Source organism: Vombatus ursinus, unplaced genomic scaffold (genome assembly GCF_900497805.2).
Source record: "Vombatus ursinus unplaced genomic scaffold, bare-nosed wombat genome assembly UNPS02008614.1, whole genome shotgun sequence".
NCBI lineage: Eukaryota > Metazoa > Chordata > Mammalia > Diprotodontia > Vombatidae > Vombatus > Vombatus ursinus.
The window spans coordinates 1427252-1450461 of record NW_020948392.1 but is presented as its reverse complement, the minus strand read 5'-3'; positions in this window follow the sequence as shown (position 1 = coordinate 1450461).

Genomic DNA, 23210 nt, shown 5'->3' with positions numbered 1-23210 from the left:
CAGCATCTGCAGTAATATTCCCTCCATGGATTCAGTTCAGCATGTGGAAATTTGATGAGCCAGTTCCCAGCCATCAATGACTGAAGGGCTATGGGGAACCATGTGGTAACAACCAAAGAGCCTGGAGGGTTAATGACTCTGTAGAAACTGAACCAGAACTGAGTACAAAGATTTTGAGCTCAAGAGCCCTCTCCCACTTACCTGGTAACTATGAGTGAGGAGGATGTCCAGGTCCTCTCCTTGATTTTGACTTTGCCATCATTTTTATCATGCTCCATGTAGGATAAATTCATCACCGGGAAACTCACCATCATAGAGATTGATTCAGTTTTGCTACCAATTAATACCCTTAGTTGCTTCTGCCTCTCTAATTAGAGGGCTGGAGGGCAAAGCAAAAATGCCTCTTTTTATAGAGAGCCCAAAATGTCAGCCATCTTTTTGTTATCAGCTGCTCTGCTCAGTTTTGACTCCACCATCATCTTCATCATGCCCCTGCACTGGATATATTCTGGCCCTCCTGACCCCCTCTTTTGAGCTTCCTGTTGAGACTTGTCTTTCCCCATTAGATTGTAAGCTCACTGGGGGAAAAGACTGTCTCTTTTTTTTCTTTTTTTGTATCCTGTAGCTTAATACAGCATCTGGCAAACAATTAGTGTTTAATAAATGTTTATCATATCATACCACACCTTAAAATGCTATTTAATCACTAGATATTATTGTTATTATTATTATTAATTTGTTCTTTCACCATTAAATATAATTTTCAGAGCAAGGACTATGGGTGTTTTTTGGTTGTTGTTGTCATTGTTGTTGTGCATATGTAGCTCCTTATTAGACCGATTGTTACATGGATTTTTGTAGTTTTAGTCTTTCCCAGCCTGGAAAGATCCTGAACCATAATGAAGTTTGGCTAGAGGTAGGAATTGTGAGAGCTGGGGAAACTTTTGAAAGCATCTCTCTGCATTGGGGGGTGGGATGGAGATGGGTGACAGGTGACTATAGGAGCAAGAAAAGTCCAAGCTTAAGTGGTGATTGACCATAAGCTGGAACAATGGGATATTTCCCTTTTAACTGATCTACTTATGGAATAATCTTCTTGGAAATAACACTAAGGGATGTGTCTGCCCTGAGAGATTGATGAAACTGGTGAGTTCTTCATTCTCCATTTTCCTCTCTGCTTTCTCATTTCCTGGCAACCCAGCATTATTCATTATTAAGCACTTTCCTCTTCTTTTTAAATTTTATTTGCTGCTTCTATTTTAATAATGGGCATTATCCAAAGGAAAATAAGATTTTTGAATTCCTTTCAGAGTAAAGGTCTTTGCTATGGAGGATGTGGATATGAGAGAAAAAGGGGGGAATTTCGTGCATATTTAACTATATTGAATTTGACTGTCAAAGAAGTCTCCCTTTCCAGACTGGAAGTGAGAGATCACCTAGGGGCTCATAGCTTTATCTTATTTCTTTTATCAAATATAAGGGGGGAAGACCACCACATGAACCTGCCAGGCATTGATCTTGACTAAAACCTGTAGGGTAGGTCACTTTTTTGAGGCAAATTTTAAAATATTTTATTGATATCTTTTGTTATATACTCATTTTCTGTGGTGTTTGATTCTTTGTGATCCCATTTGGGATTTTCTTGACATAGATACCGGAGTGTTTTGCTATTTCCTTCTCCAATTCATTTCACAGATGAGGAAACTGAGGCAAACAGGATTAAGTGACTTGCCCAGGGTCATACGGCTAGTGAGACCCTATTTGAACTCACGAAGATGTGTCTTCCTGACACCAGGTCCAGCACTTTGCATCACCTAACTTGCCCCTTCATTTTCTCTTCCTATTCAACAATTCCTTGATGATCTTTTACTCCTATTCCACTTTGGAGTTGCACATTGGTTATTGCAGTCTGCTCATGCCCAACGTGTACCTCTCCCTTGTCCTCTGTGTGATATTATTAATTTTTAGTTCTTCTGAAGCAATAATGTTCCACATCTGACAATACCAGTAAAACTGTAGCATTAAAAATTTAGGCCTTTATTTTCCATCATTCTTTGAGACATTTTACAAATAAGTTTTTTATATTCTAATTTGATGTTGCCTTTGGCAGCCAGATCTCTCCGTTTGTCAAGTAAGTTAGATGCTTGCTGGCTAAGGCTCTTTCCGGCCTCTTTTGGGCTCCTTTTTGTGTCAATTAATTTACATTGGTTAAACTTCTGGATGAAAATATCATAGTTGGCAGTGAAGTCACTTACCCATTTCCTGTATTTGATTTTCAATCACTTCTTTGAATAATTCAGGGATAAATCATTTCAATTGTACATTAAAAATTTTCTCATTATTATTCTTTAAAAAAAGAAACAACAAAGCTAATTCTTAACTTCATTGAGTTAATGGTCTGACTGTACACAAACAACTGACTCATGGATAAGGCCACATGAATAACAAGTCTTTTTCCTGTTTATCAAAATACAATTGATTTCATTCTATTGTATTTGGTGTTCACTAAATCCAGTGACTATTAAGTTTTTTTTTTCCTTTTTGAGAATTCATGGTACAAGGACATGAGACTTGTGTGTAATCTACAAATCTATGGACTCTTTAATTCCTTGTTCTTCATGCATTTTCATATATTTTCCCTCATCTTCACTTTTTCCCTCCTTTGCATTGAAGTCATCAAGCATTGGAGTGGTGAGTGTTGCTTTGATTTATTGGAACTTAATAAGTTCTTCGTAGAATTCCATTACCATTTCATTCTCAGTAACTGATACAGGTACATAAGCTTCAATTATTTTCAGAGTGGTCTTTCTTTTTTTTGAAAATTCTTATCATTAGTTTTACAATATATTATGTCCAAATGTTCTATGAAATAATATTTCTTGCTACTTCTGGCATACAATGTGACTCATTCTGCCATTTCCATTCTTTGCCTCTCCAAATAGGATCTGTGAGCCATTCTTCTCTTTGGCTGCAGATTCTCTTCTATCTTCTAGTTTTGTTTACAGAAAGAATTTCAAAGTTAATATGGTTCAGCTCCTTCAATAATATGACCACTCCTTAGTCATTGAAGAAGGACCTCAAATTTAGAGTAACAATTACTCAGTTGGTGCTTGATAGTGTAAAAAATTTTGATTTTTTTTTGCATGTTCTCCCTTTTTCCTTTTCTGCTCTTCCACCATCTCTGCAGAAGTGTAAGGAAGCCACATAGAAATGAGGGGCATTTGTTATTTTTCTTTGTTTCATGGGTTGCCATGACTACAAAAATTCATGGCTGGTCTTCAATCTATTGCTGAGACCATATCCAGCATTTCTAACATGGTGGAATCTGTTAGAGCCTGTGGTTCATTGGGGTATAGTCCATAAGAACTCAAGGTCACCTCAACACCACTAGGAAGCATTGTAGTAGTAGTAGTAGTAGTGGGAGGAGGAGGAGGAGTGTGTGTATGTGTGTGTGTGTATATGTGTATTTGTGTATTTGTGTTTATATTAACATATGAAACCTCCAATAAGAAAACTTCTACCAATGTAAATCAGCAGTAACAATTGACAGTCTTATAGAATTGTCTAGAGCACTGAGAGGTTTAAGTGTCTTGCCTATGGTCTCACTTGTGTGTGTGTGTGTGTGTGTGTGTGTGTGTGTGTGTGTATTTCGCAGAGGCAGCATGGCTTAGAATGTTGACCTTGGAGTCAGGAAGACGTGGGTTCAAATCCTGACTCCTGACGCTGACAAATATTAGCCTAGTGACCATGGGCAGGACACTTTACCTCTCAGTAGCCCAGATAGTACTTTAAGACTTTAAGTTGAAGAGCTGGTACTGAATTGCATTGTGTTGATTAATTATCAATCCTGAGAACAAAACCCCAAACTGCAATAAATTAGAAAGACATTTATAAGTTGTCTGGCAGAGCCAGAAGAAAGGCGTGGCCCTTCACTCCTGAGTGTTTGTACGTTTAACATTATATAGTATTCAAACAAAGGAACAAGGAAACAGTTGTCAAATTGACCAGCATAGAGAGTTTCCAGATAAAACCCATGGGTTGCTTGAGACGTATTTTGGGAGGAAACTCCTCGCTTCTATCTTCAGATCTGACTCCCTTGGAAGATTTTTTTGTGGGGTGGGGTCAGCATAACCTGGGTTCTGAGTTAAGCATTAAACAAATCTGTTCTCTTAGCCACAGAGGGCTAGGTTCAAACAATGCAATAAAGTTTTCCCACAATTGGTAGAAAGAGTTGGGAGTTCCTCTCACTAGTGAAATAATAATAATAATAATAATAATAATAATAATAAATATAATATCAGCATATATGCAAATATTTATATATCCTAAATCTTTATCTCTTCAGTTCTATTTGTCTATGTAAGTACACACATATAACTGTGCATAGTCCTCTCTGTTTGTGTAGGAGAGAGGTAGAACTAGATAGACAGGCCTGGGCCAGCAATTTCATCATCAAAGAAACTCTATTCAGTAATGAAGATGAGCAGCTTAGCTGTAATTTATAATCTTAGAAGGCACTGGCAGGATAAGTGACTTGACAATGGCCACACAGCTAGTTAGTATCTGAGGCAGGACTTGAACTCAGTTTTTCTTATTTCCAAGGTCAACCTTTCTATCTACTGTTGTATTGTTGTCCATTCTCAGTTGCGTCTGACTCTTTGTGGCCTTATTTGGGCTTTTCTTGGCGGAGATACTGGAGTGATTTGTCATTTCCTTCTCCAGATCATTTTACAGATGAGGAAACTAAGGCAGATAGGATTAAGTGACTTGTCCAGGGTCACACAGCTAGTAAGTATCTGAGATTTGAACTCAAGTCTTCCTGACTCTGGCACTCTATCTACTGTGCCACCTAGCTGCCCTTCTATCTACTGTATCACACTGCTTCTCTGAGATATTTCATTATCCCAATTTTAATAGATAAGAAAAATGGAGTCAAAGTCAGTATATTGAATAAGGTTTTACATTTGAGATCAGTAAGATCCCTGTCAAAAATCTCTCTTTGACATATGCTAGTTATATGACCATGGGCAGGGAGGGTACTTACTTCTGTGAGCCTCAGTATCTGCATCTGTAAAATGGGGTCAGGCTAAATGGTTCTGTAAGGTTCCTTCCAGCTCTAAATCTAGGATGTTATGATTTGCTTGTGGTCAATTAGCATCTCAAATGAATAACCAAGATGAAAATTACAGTTCCCACTTTCTATTTTCATTCAATTTGCTATTCTATGTAGTCTGTCTACTATAGTGACATGCAACCAGTGGTGTGCTAGAGCCATGCCCTGTAAGAACCAATTGTTTAATCTTCAGTGTGAGCACTTACATATTGGAAATTGATAAAGAATACACATTAGGGCATGATTTATTGTTTTATTGATTGTCTAGATTTAAGAAAGAGATGGAGAAAATGTTAATAATCGGTAATCTTAAACCTCTGTCGTGCATACATCTTTTTTTTGGGGGGGGGAACCACAGAACCAGTTGTTAAATTTTTACCAGCACAACCCCGAATGCAATAGAATGAAATTATATTTAAAGAAGTTTTTCATGAGAAATATGAATCTCCCTGTTCCCCACTGTCCTACTTTTGATCCAGTGCTTCTATAAACTAAGCCGCAGATGAGTTCCAAATTTTTGTTCTCCAACTAAACACCTGAAATGGGGGTGGGGGGAAGGGGGGAGGAAAATAATCTGTAACATGGTACATGTGACTAAGTGGGATCATGGAAACTTGATAGAGTAAATCCAGGCACCTTCCATTGCAAGCTATAAGGAGGACGAAAACTTCTAAAATTGATATCTGGTGGGAAAAAGGGTAGGAAAAAGGAAGAGAGAAAGGGGAAAACAAAAATAGAGCTCATTTCCATGAGTGATTGTGTTTGCAAATTTCAGTAACTGGTTGGATTTAGTAAGAATTAAAATGGAAGTATTTGTTCCTTGACTCTAAAATTACTTTCCATCTTCTATTCAAATAAAATCATTCCCTGTTAGGTAGTTTTTCAAAGAGATCTAATTTGTAAATAGCCTCACATGAATATAACTGAAAAAAAATGTATCTTTTAATTTCATTTCAGTGGAGATAACAGTCTATTCCAGTGGTGGGAAACCTGTGGCCTTAAGGCCACATATGGCCACGAGGCCACAGGCTCCTCACCCCTGGTATTCATTCAACCAATATTTATTAAAAAGCAGCTATGTGCAATATACTATAATATATACTGAGGCGGGGCCTAAGAACAAGGGCATGATACAGCAATAAGCAAATCAAGGTCCCTATACTGAAAATTTTCTTTTAGAAAGTTATCCTTTTTATTGTGAACTTATTTATCAAGAAACAAGCAAAAAATTTTCCAATGTGCAATTTCTGTTAAATATGGGTTTTCTTAAATGTATATAGCAAAATAGTATATATATATATATGAATATGTATATGTATATATACACACATATATACACATACACATAAATATATACCCTTTTATGTATGTATTTATATACTCAAACATACATACACACACTTTTGTTAGCTTTTCTGAACTTTTTGTTTTCTTTTGTCATACAAGGAATTTCTGAGTTGGTGATGAAAGGGGATGAAGTATAAATATAGATTTGATGAAAAATATGGATCATGACCCCAAAATCTTTGACAATTGCAACAATTGAGAAATCAAATATTAGTCTTTTGAGGTCAGAGTAGGAACAAAGCACCATTAGGATGTCTGTTTAACACAAATAAAATTTCAAGACTTGACCTTAACGGGAATATTATACAGTCATTTTATGAGATGGACTTCATTTTTTTTGTTCTGACTGAATTTCATACTTTTAAAGATCAATTACTTCTCTGAAATTTAGACTCTTAGAACATTTTTTTGGGGGTGGGGTGTTGGCACTAGGAGGTCAAATGATTTCCCCATGTTCCCAAATATTATATTTGCCGGAGGAAGTACTTGAACTCAGAACAACCAGACTCAAAGACCAAGTACTCATCTACTATGTCACACAGGCTCTACTGGAGTTTTGGTACCATGTATATCTTGCAATTCAGAAGACAGTGTGTCTGTTGACTTTAAAACGCAATCTCAAAAGACTACACAACCTAAGATGTATGACAAACCTCCTTCCTGTTCTGTGACACATGAATAATTCAGGCCTATACTTCGTTGAAAGTTGTTTTCTTTTTGGGTAGCCTTAATTTTGGTACCCATGGCTATTTTTGTGTGTAACAATTACATAAGCAAAAGATAAGGCCAAAGACTAAAAGTGAGTCATTCTTGTCTTGGATTAAACTCTAGTTTATGCTGCATAACATCTTTGTCAAGTCTCTTGTTACCTTTTCTTCACATTTTAGAATGAAGGCTTGTCTTAACTTACAAACAGTATGTTTATAGCATAGGAATGCTCAAGGTCAGACTATCAGAACTCCCCTTTCCATTCTGATACCCCAGCCCCTTCTGCTGCCACTGAGGATTTCTCTTTTCCCCTGATATAGGAGAAGCTTCCCTTCATCCTCACCGATTTGGGCCCTGAGGAAGCCCAGGATAGTTAAACTGCTAAGTTCATAATTTTCCATATGATGGTTATGATCTATAATTTTAATATATTATGGATCAAATAGCCTTTTTTAGGTTGAAGTGGAACCGTATAACAATGTCTGTATGAGAAAATATATTTTGGGGGCAGCTAGGTGGCGCAGTGGATAGAGCAATGGCCCTGGAGTCAGGAAGACCTGAGTTCAAATACAGCCTCAGACACTTGACACTTACTAGCTGTGTGAGTTTAGGCAAGTCACTTAACCCCATTGCCTACAAAAAAAAAAAGAAAATATATTTTGATTTCCAAACAACTGATTAAGGAATGAATTTTGGGATTAGCATTGTCTTGAATAAATTTGGAAGGAATATAAATCATATGAATGATTTTTAGATAAATATACAGGGCTTTGCAAAATTTGTATTTCCTTTTACACCTATATAAACCTACATTCAAAGTGAAGTAGAATAAGAGAAAGAAATAAGAAAAACAGTTAAGTGAACCTTTATAGTTCTAAAACCTTATGTGAAGTTCTTTATAATTCTAGAAAAGTAGCAAAGAAAATCTGTGTAACTCCTCAGTAGAAGGACAGATATTTACAAAAGAGGTTGAAAAACAAATCTCAGCTTTCATCTATGAATGGAAGTATTTCTGGCTTTTAAGTAAAGAACAAATACTAACAGCTGCCTTTCATTAAAGGATCTCAATAAAGAAGAATGAGTCCAACTCTTTGAGAAGATCACAAAATCTATAATAGAAGAAATAGAGGCCAAATAGCTTCTAAAATTGAATACAAGGGCCAAAAGAAGTAGTCTTTCATATCATCAGAACATCGGAGCAGTCTAGGTAAAGGCACTGAAATACCTCTTCCTTTTTTTGTTATATAACCAAAAAAAAAAAAAACCAAAAAACTTGTAAACTAAGGGATTGTCCATCAATAGCCTAATAAATTATGCATATGAAAGATGTAGAATATTATTACCCTCTAAGAAGTGCAACGGTTGAAAGAAATCTGCAAAGGCCTGCATGAACTGATACAGACTTAAGTGAATAGAATTAGAAGAATAATTTATATGCTAACAATACCATTATGAAGAAAAACAACTTTGAAAGAAATAGGAATCCTGATCAACACAATGACCTACCATGATTCCAGAGGATTTGGGATGAAGTATGCTGCCTACTGCCTGACAGAGAAGTGATTAATGCAAGGCGCAGAATGAGACATTTTTAAATATGAACAATATGGGAATTTGTTTTGTTTGAATTTATATGTTATAAAGATTTTGATTTTCTTTTTTCTCCATTTGGGCGGGGAGATAGAAGGGAAGGTGAAGTTCAATGATAGAGCTGCTAAAAAGAAAAAAAAAGAGGAAAGGCTTATTAAAACATTTTTTTATAGTTGCATAGTAAGGAACAAAAGGAATGCCGGAAGGAAATGCCGATAGGCAAGCTTTGAAACTATATGTTGAATTTATTATGTGTTTGAAAAGCATCTGTACATAATAGAGGTCTACAGGTTCATGTACAATCTTCTTTTTATTCTGCTTTGTATATGTAAATGTTTCTTTTATTTAGTTTTGGTTAAGTTTAGAAGGGAAAAATGAAAAGACTGTGTCCATGTAACAATCTTGGAAATAGGAAGCTACATTTAATTGGCTTTATCCTTCCCCTAAGGAGGTACAAAATATTAATTCTCTACCCCTCTTCCTTTTCATAGTCAAATAAAAAAAAAAGAAAAAGATTTGATTTTTATGGCCTCCACTTTCTCTCCTCCCACTCCCTTCTCCACTCCAGGCAATCTGGATTCCTATCCCAAAACTTAACCAAAGCTGCTCTTTTGAAGATGACCAACCAGCTCTTAATTGTGAAATCCAAAGGCTTTTTCTCAGCATCTTTCTTGACTTCTGCAACATTTGACACTGTTGACCACCTTTTTCTGAGTACTCTCTTCTCAATTTTTTGTATAACACTCTGTTCTCTTACAACTTGTCTCGTCTTATTTTTTCCCCTAAGTGTTTGCTCAGTTATCATCCCCACTTCTTTTTCCTACCCATGTGTGTCTCATAAGGCACTATTTGGAGTTTTGCTTTTCTTTCCTCTCCTCTGTTACAACCAGATAGAAGAAGTACATAGTGATGGATCATAGAGGCTGCATACTTGTAAGAAATGATGAGACTAAGGGTATGAGCTTCCTCATACCCTTTTTGTGGCTGAGTTGAAGTGAAGGTTTGAGAGGATATTAAGTGGTATAATGTAGTCCCTAAGCAGTGGTTGGAGTGGAGAGGACTATGGGTCATGGCACTGCATTCAGTGAAAATGATGGAAGAGGGGGCGGCTAGATGGAGCAGTGGGTAGAGCACCAGCTCTGGAGTCAGGAGGACCTGAGTTCAAATTCGGCCTCAGACACATAAAAAAACAAACAAAAAAAAAACCTCACTAGTTGTGTGACTCTGGGCAAGTCACTTAATCCCATTTGCCTCACTAAAAAAAATGATGGAAGAATAAGCTGAGAATTGGTAGAAAATTGTCGCCTTATAAGCTAAACAGAATGGACTTTAAAGGAAGAGAGATTGTGGCATGATGTTGAAGGGAGAGGCTCTTAGTGTTGGTCAGTAGTATGTCCTTTCCTCCTCTTGGTCCAAGATGTTTTTTTTTTGTTTTGTTTTGTTTTGTTTTTTTCTGTTTGGTGGGTGGAGAGGGATTTGAGCAATGTGTATCAAGTATTGGAGAGGGTAGTCAGAGGTGCAAGTTTCATTGATTGCAGGAAGATGGGAAGAGTGATAGAGGAGCAACAGAAATGAGTTTGAGATAGCTCAATGAATGAGAAGGGCCAAGAGGGTTGGGTATATAGGAGAGATAGGTCTGAGACGGAATGGGTGTAAGTGATCAGGAAGAGATAGCAGTTATGGTATATGCTATAAACCCAATTCATTGTAATCTAGCAAACATCTAGTAAATACTTACAGAGCATATAAGGCATTGTGTTAGGGTATGGAGATACCAAGGCAAAATGAAAAACAATTCTCCCCTCAGGGGGGTCCCGTGGGAGTGATGTACTACATAAATGCAATGCCACATAAAACTGATTCTGAAAAGCAATCAGGCTCATTTAAATTGGTAGCTGAAATTTTACCCTTTATCATTGATTTAATTTTAAGTCAGAGTATTAGCAATAGAAAAACTAAAAAAATTGAACTGCAGATTTTTACAAACTTCCCCTGATCTCAAAAGATAATTCTCTCCCCTCCCCTCCCCCCATTAGTAGCCTATCTTTTAGTTTTCTCCAACTTTTACTCTTTGGTCACTTTATTTTAGAACAAGGATTCTTCACCTTTTGTATGTCACGGACCTCTTAGCCAGTCTGGTGAAGGCTGGGAACACCTTCTCAGAACAATGCTTTTAAATGTTTAGGTAAAATGCATAGATTGCAAAGGAAGCTAATTATATTGAAATACAGTTACTAAAATAAAAAAAAAAAGCAAGTTTACACACCCCAGGTTAAGTACTCTTGTTTCAGAGGCACTAGAAAAGATTGTCTCCTTGACAAAGTGGAATCAATTCCAATTCAGAGCGAGAACATTGGATTGGCAGGTGACTCTGTTTTCTACTGCTAAGCTTTTTTTTTCTCTCTTTGCAATATTGTTAAGTGTTACAAAGAATGCCATTCATTTTGTCAAATTCTTCTCTTTGAATTAGAACTGCATGAACTTAGAGACCTGGGCTGATGGGGAATTTTCATTTTATTTTACTTTTGCAAAAGAACTTAGGAAGCAAGGGAATTGGTCCAAGGAGCTAGATTATTCATCTTCCGTCTCCGGAGATTCATTCCTGGAGTTCACCTCATACGGAGGATAAGAGAGGAAAAAAAGTACCAATTTACTTTGTGTCCCTGAGTCAGACACTGAATTGGGTCTGAAGACGAATAATCTTGAAATTAAAAATATGATCCCCAAAGCTTTTGACTTCCTAAATTGCTTTTTGTAATTACCAGAATAACGACCCTGTCAATGCAGTCCCCTTTCATGCTCCGTCTTTTTCTTTTCTTCTGCACTACATTTTGTGATTCTCATCCAGGCAATTGCCAGTTTACAACACTTTGTATCTTCCTCACCCAATTCTCTTAAATCTATTGTCTTTGCTTCATTCCCACCCTCAAAACACTTGCCCAAACCACTGGTGGCCCGGAGTATTTTGATTTCCTTCTTGTTGTCTTGCAGTTCTTCTTAACTTCAACTTCCTTTTTGGCTGAGATCTGAATTGCCAGTGAAAAATTAATCTTAAATGTATCACTCCCCTTTTCAAGAGTTTCCATTTTCACAAATGATCTATGCCCAGAGCAACATTTACCTGGAATAATGCCACGCCACCACTCCCCCACCCCCACATTTCCCATTAGCACTATTAAAACTGCCTCCATTTTATCAAATTGCTCCCCTCTACTCTTCATCTTTCTCCCTATAGTTCAAACAGGTCATAATCCTTGCCTTCACCTGTTAATGTTCCCTAATATCTTACCTTGAACTCTTGGCAAAAGTTCTCCCATGTCCACTAAAACACTTCCCTAATTTCTTCCAGAAAAAAAAAAAGAGTCAATGAAGCTTTCTAAAACACTTAGAATATTACTCCAATAACCTATTAATCAAAAATTACTCATTTTTCTTTGTGATTTTTGTTACTGTTTATGGACTTCTGTACACCCGTTGAGAACCTTAGGTATTTTCTGTATCTGGCTCTGGACTCCTGTAAGTTTTCTGTGTCTTCTACATTACATTATCTATGAAATAAAACAAAAGCTTTCTTCTACCCATCTTGTTACATTGACTATTGGGTGCCATTTTACTCACAGTTGGGGAGTTTGTTTCTGTCATGTGCTTCTGCAGGAAACCTGTTAATGGTCCTGATATTGCTACCTCTTACTATGGGAGAGTTCACTTTCAGAATTCTAATGTCAGCTCACAAAGCTATGAACCACGATTTGCAATCTCCACACGCTTCTGCCTCAAGGCCACTATTACCCATTCCTACAGGGAGGCCGTGGTACATGCACTAGTTTTGGCTTCCTTTTCTACTTCTTCCCACAACATGGGTCTGCTCTGCTGTGTTCCGGTCTGTCCTGTGTCCAGGGAAAGGTGAAGAGGAGGCCAAACTTTTTTTCTCATCCAGTGGAAACCGAGCAGAAACTGTCAATTTCCTCTTAACAATGCATCAATCAATGTATATATCCTTATTCTGGAAGGGGAGAGAGATGCTTAAATTAATCACTATTTGGGAAGAAACCTTGCCTTCATCAATTGCTCTTCCTCAATATTCTGATTTTTTCCTTCTTCAAAATGAGGATAAAATGAACTCCCCACATCACAGGCATTTTGTGAAGATGCGTACGTTTAGTTAAAAGATAACTGAGAGCACATCCAAGTACGACCTCTTCATTTAAAGGATAAGAAATGAGACCATAAGAGTAACACACTGCAGGTCGAAGTGTCAGAGCCAGGATTGGATTTTAAGTCCAGTTCTTTGGACTCTAAGCTCATTTCAAAACTGGTATCGTTATCTTTTTGCCCTTTTCTGAATTTCCCAACTACTGCGGAAGATACTAGCAGCTCCCCTACCTCCTCCAGTCACAGAGGCTAGTCACTGAGCTGTCATCCTCAGCTCCCCATCCCCATACCTAATCAGTTCTCAAGTTTTATCCACTGAAAAGCTCTCCTATATGCCATCTTCTCTACTCCGACACCGCCGCCGTTGATGCAGGCCCTCATCACCTCACACTGGAACTATTACAATAGCCTACCGGTTGGTCTCCCTGCCTTGTCTATCCCCGCTCCAGCACTTCCTCCACTCCCCTCTCAAATTGATTTTTCTAAGGCTCAGGTCTGACCATGCCGACCCCCATTTGATAAATTCCAGTGGCTCCCTATCACCCCCAGTGCCAAATATTAAATCTTCTGTTTGACATTCTTGGCCCCTTCCTCCCTTTCCAGTCGTCTTACACCTTATTTGCCTTGGCCCACACTCTGTGATCCGGTGACCCTGGCCTCTTTGTTGTTCTTCACATCAGACAGTCTCCAGACTGAGCATCTTCACTGGCTGTTCCCCATGACTGAAACTCCCTTCCTCCTCATCTTCACCTCTTGGCTTCCTTCAAATCTCAGCTAAAGTCCCGCCTTCTGCAAGAAGGCATTCCCCATCCCTTCTAACGCTAGTACCATCCCTCCGTTAATCATTTTTAATTTATTCTCTTCCTCTTCCCTCTCCCCATGCTGCGTCATTTGCATATTGTCTCATCCATTAGACTGAGAGTTCCTTAAAAGCAGGGACTGTCTTTTGACTTTCTTTGTATCTCCAGTGCTTAACAAAGTGCCTAGCATGGGGTAGGTAGGTAATAAATGCTTATTAAGTGACTGATTCCAGCACTCTTTCCACCACACCACATTGACTTTCGTGGTGCAGACTAGAAAGACCAAGAAAGAAAAGGTGATTAGGAAAGACGCCAGCATAGTTAATAACAGGAAGTTTGGGCAGGAGGACAGGACTTGGGGTCAGGGAAAATTGGCTGTTGATACTAAAAAGTGCTCAGGCCCAGGGCTGTGGGAAGCAAGGTAGTTCTTTCTTAAGTTATTAAGCAGGGAATCAAGCCAAAATCTCAGTCCCTGGAGCCAGGGCATAAGATCAAAGGTGCTAGGCTACTGAATAATATGGGTCTCTGGGCCTTTTAATTCCCTTACCTGGAGGCCTCAAATTGACCCTGGAAGTGGGAGGGCAGAGAGCCGAGTTTCCAGGTTAAGTGGCCCCAGCTGTGAATACTTAAAGACAAGGTGCTGGGCAGGTGATTATATCACACTTTTATTTAGAAGATTGTCCTACTTTTTACTCTAATCAACTACCAGTTCATCCCTTATAAATATGGGGGCAAGCTAATTTACTACCTACTACCAAATGTCTTCCAATTCTAGTTCCATGTTGCCATGTGGGAAGAAATAGATTTAATTTGTGTAGGTTCGATTCGGTAGTTTTAAAATGTTCAGGCTGGAAAAGAGCCTAGTCTCTATTGACTCAGTGACAACCTGGAGATCATTTGGCTCCTGCTTTTCCTCTGCACCCTATGGGGCAGACCCCACGCTCACTACCTACTCAGGGCAGATGGCCATGAAACTTGCTAGCAGTTACACAATGAAGAAATTTCTCAGCGCTCACCTTTCAGATCTCCAGGGTCACCCAGAGGGTGATCCCAGAGTGGTCTGGGTGTTCTACAGCAACTTTGTATTGGAGGGGAAGGTCAGGGCCAAGTGCAACCTTCTGGATAACTCCCCTGGAGCCTCAGACAACTTCATAATTGAGTTCTCAGAAAAGCTGCTGCTTCCCATTTGCGAGCTCCAAGAGTAGCTTTCCCATGGGTCATGCAACTGGTTCCTTTTCTCAGATGTCCTGAAGAGACTGAAGCTCTCCTCCCAGACATTTCAGCCCTGTTTCCCACACTTTGACATCATCACCTTGCCCATCGTGGAGTTCGGCAGGCAGGTGGTTTCCAGCCAGCTGCTCACCCCTGCCAAGAGGCCTGGGAGTCTGGGCTCCAGCCCCCTGGCCAGAACTGAGACTATAGAGCTGATCTGCTATGAGCCTGAGTTGCTGTAGCTCCTAGGGTTTGAGGTTGAATTCCAGTCCTGGAGCAGCTGACAGGCTTGCCCACCAGCCCTTCCCTTTCTCTTAACAGCCCCCCATCTTTTTTCAGACAGATGGCAGTGTGAGGCAATAATACAAACCAACTGGAAGCTGCCTTATCATTACCAGCATTAGTGACTGGAATCTTTGGGTTCAAATTTCCTCTAGTTGCAATGAAAGCGGGAAAAGATGTCTCCTTGGTCTCTGAAGATCAGATAGGACCCACAATGACTGAGACAGGTGATGGGGTACCCTCAGCTCAGCTCATCTCATCCTCTTTAGCAAGGGTGTCTTTGGTGCCTGGCCCTAGGGCAGGCTCAAAGATCGCTGGGCACTAGTAACCAAGTCCCAGGCAGAGAGTGGCAGACCCAGGTCCATTTGGTGGTGCCAGCCCCGGTAGAGAAATTAGAAGACTCTTTCTTCTTCTTTTTTATAATTTATTTATTTATAGTTTGCGTAATTTGCAGTCTATTAATCATAAGAATATCTATATACAAATGAAAAATAATAATATAAGTGAAAGTTCATTTATTACAAGTTTTTAGTAGGATAACAGCTAGGACTATTATGTAGCAAATTAAAACTTTTTTCCACACAGTTTTTGGTTCATCTTACAGCCAAAGCTTTCTAATTGTTTCTCTACAATTTCTAGCTTTTTGGTACTGTTCCTCATAGCTCATGACATAACCATTTTGGAGAATCAGGTCAATGTGGGCCATCATAGGGAATCACTCAGGAAAGACAAAACAGTAATTTTGAGAGCTCTGTCTAGAAGGTTTCATTAGGGAGTTACTAAAATATCCATACCCTTTGAACCAGAGAATACAAGCCATCAATAAGAAAAAAGTCTTTATATACTCCAGCTAATTCATAGCAGCACTTTTGTGATATATAAAAATTGGAAACAAAGTGGAAGTCCATTGATTAGGGAATCACTAAACAGATTGTAGTACATGAATGTAATTGAATATCTTGGTTCGTTGAGAAAAAAAATGAAGGGGCAGCTAGGTGGCACAGTGTATAGAACACCGGTCCTGAAGTCAGGAGTACCTGAGTTCAAATCCGGCCTCAGACCAAACACTTGACACTCACTAGCTGTGTGATCCTGGGCAAGTCACTTAACCCCAATGGCCTAAAAAAAAAAAAAAGTGATGAATACGGAGCAGTATAGAAAGATCTTTATGAACTGATGCAGAGTGAAGTCCAGAGCCAAGAAAACAGCATATACAGCAACTACAACAATGTAAATGAAAAGAACAAAGACACACCAAAAAATCAAAAGTAAATGTAACAAAATAATAAAGATCAAACAGGACTCAAATTAAAAAAAAAAACATATGAGAAGATATCCCCAAATGACTTCTTTTTGGAGGTAGGAGATACACAGGTGTTATACATTGCATAGGTTATCAGATTTTTTCAGGGTATCAGTTAGTTATTCTGACTTATTTTTCCTCTCTAAAAATACTATTTGTCATACGGAATGGCTCCCTGGGTGGGGGTAGGGAAGAGAAGCTTGGAATACCTATGGTGCTGAAGAAACAGAAAATATCCATATAAACATTAAAAAAGAAACAATTGAAGCATAAAGATTCATGCAGACAAAATGGAGTTGGAATACATTTATTCTGGCAAAGGTAGAAATTACAATCCCAAAAAAGGCAACAATTAAAAGTACATATAGTTAAAAGAGAAGCAAGGAAACTATATGCTTAAAAGCACCAGTGACAATGGTATAATATCAAATACACACACAGGCAAACTCACAAACACATACACACAGACACACTGAATGTTACAGCATGTAAGTATTTAACAGAAAAACCAATCAAGCTACACAAAGAAATAAATAACAAACTATAATAGTTGAACCAAGTTACCTATATTAGAAGTAGTGCTGGCCATTTGACGCCAGCTATCTAAACTCAGAGCATGTGCTTTGGAGAGCTAGAAAAGCTGTTATTGAATTGCCTTCTAAATTTAAGTGTTTTTGAAGATGAAATGTATTGTGATTTTTTTGGAGGCTTAATTGAAGGTGACAACTATACAGAGTAGAAAATCATTAGAAATTAATAAAAATGGTGAGAGAGGGTAAAAGCATGAGTGGTAAAATATACAAGGATATAGACTTCCGTTTTCAGAGAAAAGTGAAGATAGCAAAGGGAGAAAAGTCTTCAGGACTAAATTGCCCTACTGGACAAGAGGTAGCTTCATCTTTTTAGTCCTCTTTTGTGAGGTTAAACTTTCAATAACTTACAGTGCAGGAGTTGTATTTTGGTTGTCCTGAAAAGCTGGAAAGGTTTCAAATAGGAGCTGGCCATGGACGGTGTCTGTTGCTCAGTGACCAGTCTAGCAAAACTCAGAAAAGCTCATCACCACTAAATTGGCCACCACATACATGATGAATTTTGAGCCTCAGTAAATAGTGAAACATCTCCTAAGGTTGATATCTAAATTGGTAGTGGAAGGAACCACAGCTAGTGAATCTACACCTCCTTGGACCATTATACCCAAAGAAACATGAGGCAGAAGATATTTTCCTAGATTGTGTACTGGTACAACTTCCTGGACTGACTGAAAACAATTGTCCCAATTTCATCTGCTTTTGGTGCAAGGAAATAAAAGCTTTAATCCTAGACAAACAAAAAGTATTCTTGCAATGGTTTATAAAGCTATACAGATGTGCCATGAAATTTCTCAATAGAAGCTCTTATTTCATATCCTTCTGATCTGACCATGTCACCCTCCCCCACATAATAAAAGATCATGAATGACACCCTGTTGTCTCTAAAATAAAATTCAATTTCAGCTTGGCTTTTAAAGTGCTCCACAATCTGGCTCCAATCTACTTTTATGTTATTGTTTGATATTTTTGCCCTTAATGTACTCTCCATTCAAGTCAAATCACTTTGCTACATGTTTACTGCCAAGAATGGCTCAGTTCCTCCTTTAATGGCTTAGTATGGGTGGCTGCCAGGTCTAGAATATGTGGCCACTTTACTTTCATTTCTGGAAACCCAACTTATGTCTAAACTCAACTCAGATGTCACCTTATGTATGAGGACTAGCCTGTCCTCCTTCCTCTTCTACCGACGAATTCTCTCTGCCTCCTGAAATTACTTGTTATTTACTTGTACACATGTATCCTATCTTCCCTAGCCTCCAGATAGCTTCCTAAGGGCAAGGAATAAGTTTTATTTTTTTTCTGTGTGTCTCTAGCTTCTAAGACAGTGCCTTGCTCATGGGAGATATTTAATATATTTTTTTTAAATTTAATTCATTATTGAAGAGCAATGACATTTCCCAACACAAAGTGATCTAAGTCTAGCAGGGTTGAAGAAGCATGGAAAATATCACATATGAATATTTTGGGGAATTTTGAAAGTTTTAAAGGCACTTCACACACATTATCTCATGTGATTTTAATTTTCTCATGCTCATGTAACCAAAAGAAATTAGAAGTGAAATTCAAAGCCTTCATGCCTGCCTTCAAGTTCAGGGTACTTTTCACTCCCTCATACTACATCAGTTATTGAAGCTGCATAATTTTAATCCATCTTCTATCAAGATTGAGTGCCATCTGGACATAATACATACCAGGGAAGTGACAGATCCACATAAGCATGTGGATTCAACAACAATAAGTGATCAGATTTATAAAGTACCTAAAAACAGTTGTTCTGCTAAAATATAATGAGCTTGTTATTGAAACAATTACATTGTCATTCTGTGATGACATCCTGATTCATCTGTGATGACAGCCTTAATTAAAATGTTTGCCTAAACTAATTTTAATTCTACCCAGTACAGTGATAATGAAGCATAAGCCTGATTGATAACCTTTTCTTTTTGACTCATCTATTAAGAGACTCAGTTCATATTTTTGCTGTGGGGTGGAGTTATCCCTTAAAGTTAAACTTTTAGGTGAGAAACCAAATATTACTAGCTGAAAATTCCTCAGAGTTTGTGCAACATATTGAACACCCACAATTTTTTAAAATTTTATTTTATTTTCAGTTCCAGATTTTCTCCTTCCTCCCCTTTGCCTATTGAGAATGTAAGAGTAGAAAACTCATTACAAATATGAAGTCATGCAAAACATTTTTCATTAGTCATGTTCAAAAAGAAAAAAAAATATATGCTTCTCTCTGTACTCTGAGTCTATCAGTTCACTATTTGAAGATGGATAGCATGTTTCATTCATGAGTCCTTTGCAATTTTGATTGGTCATTGTGTTGATCAGAGTTACTAAGTAATTGACAATTAATTATCTTTACAATATTATTATTATTATGTAAATTGTTCCCCTGCTTCTGCTTATTTCACTCTGTATTAGTTCATATAAGTCTTCCCACGTCTTTCTGAAACCATCCCCTTCATCACGTCTTCATTTTATTTTTTTCAATTATATGTAAAATACTTTTTAACACTCATTTTTTTAATTGAGTTCCAAATTATCTCCCTCCTCCCCTTTCCCCTCACGAGAAGGCTAGCAATTTGATATGTGCTGTGCATGTGCAGTCAAAGCAAAATATTTCCATATTAGTTATGTTGCAAAAGAAGACACACACATACACAAAAAGGTAAAAATGTATATGCTTTGTTTTGCATTCAGACTCCATCAGTTCTTTCTCTGGAGGTGAATAGCATTTTCCTTGTAAGTCCCTCAGAATTGTCTTGGATCACTGTATTTTTGAGAATTGCTAAGTCATTCACAGTTGATTAACATATCTGTTTTGTCTACAATGTTCTCCTGGTTCTGCTCACTTTACTTTGCATCAGTTCACGTAAGTCTTTCCATCACCCCATGCTGCCCTTGTAACCCAGGACTGCCAAAACTCATGAAGTTTATTTTTCATGCGGTTGTGTGTGTGCGTGTGTGTGTGTGTGTGTGTGTGTGTGTGTGTGTGGGAGACAGAAACATACACACACAAACACAGAGAGAGAGAGAGACAGAGACAGAGAGAGAGATGGAGTGGGGTCTGCTTCCTGAGTGTCCTTCTCAGTGCCTCTGTTCATTTCCCATCCAGGCAACTGTAGTTTTATCATAGTTTGAAAGCTACTAGCTCTGGCCCAGGAGATTAGCTCCTCTATTTAACCAAGAAGAGTGACTCTCCTTTCCACCCAGGCTGTGCCATGTGGCAAGCTCATTTTTCTCGCTGAGTCACTCTCTGATGTGTTGGCCATAAGGAAGATTCTTGCTTTTTATATATCCTGATTCAGTGTGATTTTATGTGGTCTTTTTGACAATTTAATTTATATTAAAAGATTTAGGCAATCTAATCTTCTCGCCCCATCCCCTAAATTTCCTCTTCTTCCTGAAACATAGAGGTTATAGGAGATTTTGAAAATGACTTTTGTTGTAGAGTGAGCCCTAGAAGGCAGTGACTGTCTTTTGCCTTTCTTCATATCCCCATCTGTTAGTACAGTGCTTGACACATAGTAGGTGCTTAATAAATACTTATTGACTGACTTATTAGTGAAGAATATGATGAGGGGATTCAATTAGTGCTAAGTCAACTTTGAAAAGCATGCCCAAGGGGTGGTTTCTTAATTTGCATCATTTTAAAACAAATTTTTCCTAACTCCAACTAAAGCAAGACATAAAATGTCTATCCAATTTAAATTGTGTTTGGTAGAAAGCTTGGTAGGTGTATTTGACATCATTTTCTTTTACCCTAAATTAAGTATAAATTCCTTGTTGGATTCACAGAGAGAAAAAAAATAAATCACTTATTTGCAGAATCTATTATTTCCCATCGAGTAACCTGGCTTATATGGAAGTTCTCTCAGGACAAAATAACAGTGAATTCTCAAATCTCTACTCAGAAAATTACTTTAAAAAATCTTTAAATGGGAGATCAATGAAAATAATACACTATTGTTCCCATGAATAAAAAAGGAAGGCAATTCTCACGACTTCTCCTGAAGCAGATTCTCTTTTTTCCAAAATGATTAATCACAATTCCTCCTCTCACTTATGATAGCAATGCCCTGATCTCAGAAGGGCTTGGGAACATGATCAGAGTACATTCATTTCACAACATGCATATGCTTGAAAGAAATAATATTTTAAATGAACCTTTTAAAATCCCAATGAACAATATTGTTTGTTTCTGGAGATTCTTCACTGGTGGGGCTTGCCTGGATCTGTTTTCTTTGTTCCTTTTCCTATAATAACAGATGAACACATTGAAGTAACCATAATCCTTGATGTACACTTGATTTAATAAAGACCTTGTTTGCATAGGGTCTTTGGATAGTGTTTACCATTTTGAGTGGCTATGAGGATGGTTTACTCTAGATTAGAACATGTGAGATTAAAAAACAAATTCATTATTTCCCTCATTTAACCAACATTTATTAAGATATTGCATATTAACATGGATAACTCCTCCTCCAGGCACTATACTTCTATATTTCTATCTTTTTTTTATCAAGACATTTACCAGATATAAACCAAGTGGCCACTTTGGGGACACAAGTATACAGAAAAGTAAACACAAAGTATGTACTATGTAAGACAAAGCAATTTCCAAAGGGGACAAGTGTTAACAGGCAGAAAGGAGGAAAGATCAGGAGAGGTTTCATGTAGGATGTGACACCTGAGCTGTGTCTACAGGAAATCTTATAATTCCAAGAAGTGAAAGTGAGAAGGGAGTATATTCTAGACAATGGAGCCCATATAGGCAAAGACACAGAGGTAAGATATAGAATATCATGGGTGGGAGCAGTTAGTGGGCTACTTAATGGGAATGAAAAGGTCATGAAGAGAAAAAAAAAGTATGAAATGAGAATTAGCAAGGTGGGTGGGATAGATTGTAGAACCTTTTAAATGCCAGGCTGAGTTTTGCATTTTATGCTTAGGGCAAAAGGGAACCCTAGAGATTTTTTGAGTAAGGGGAGTGACATGGTCAAACCTGTTTCAGAAATATCAATTTGGAAGGTATGTGGGCTATTCTGAGACAGATTCTTGTAAGGGAAAGGACAAATTCACCTTTTTCTGCACTTAATACACCCTGTGGTCATGAGTACATGGCAGATGAAGAGATAAAAGATTGCTTTGCCATATAAACAAGTAAGCTTTGCACAGAGGAAAATCTTTGTTACTCAGGAAAAGCTGTACCCTTTAATCCTTGTCAATCACCTGAAATGTGTTGGTAACAAAGCAGGAATTCTGCCAGGTTTTGTCTGTCTCAGTATCATGTGCTGGAAAAAACTTAAAATGCAAGTCCAACTGATGGTGGTTCAATAGCATCAGTTTTTAGACTGTTGCAAGTTGCATGTGCTCATTTGTATGACTCTCAGATTTTTTTGGCTAGTTGTGTGGAAGTATACTTCTTAAATTACTAGACAATAGAATAATAATATTAGTAATAACAATAGCTAGAATTTACATAGCACTTTAAGGTTTGCAAAGCAGTTTGCAAGTAATATCATACTTTATCCTCACAACAACCTGGGGAGGTAGATACTATTATTATCCCAACTTTACAGCTGCAAAAAAGAAAAACTGAATGGTAGAAGACCAATCCCTCCCTTTTAAAGATATGCTGAGTCATTGATTTTTCTTACTCACTGGCCAATAAGGGGAATTGCTTCTTCATCCCCCGAAGTACCCTTCGGTGCTGAGTCACACATGGCTGTCCTGAAACAGGGAGTTCAACATTCCTAAAACACACTAGCACCGAGCTAGCACACATGGTGAGCTGAGATTAAGTGATCTGCCCAGGTGTCACACATCAGTGCTTAACTTGGTGTTTAGCACATAGCAGGTGCTTAATAAATGTTTATTGATTGACTGACACAAATAATAAGTGTGTGAGGCTGGATTTAAACTTGAGCCTTCTTGACTCCAGGCCTAGCACTCTAAAGACTATGGAAATTTTCTTGTCTTATCACTTTATTTTACAGATGAGGAAATGGGCATACAAAGAAATGAAATGACTTGTTCAAAGTCACAGAATTGAAAAAATGACGCCAAGTATTTCATGCTAAAACCAGTCTGGTCCATCCTAG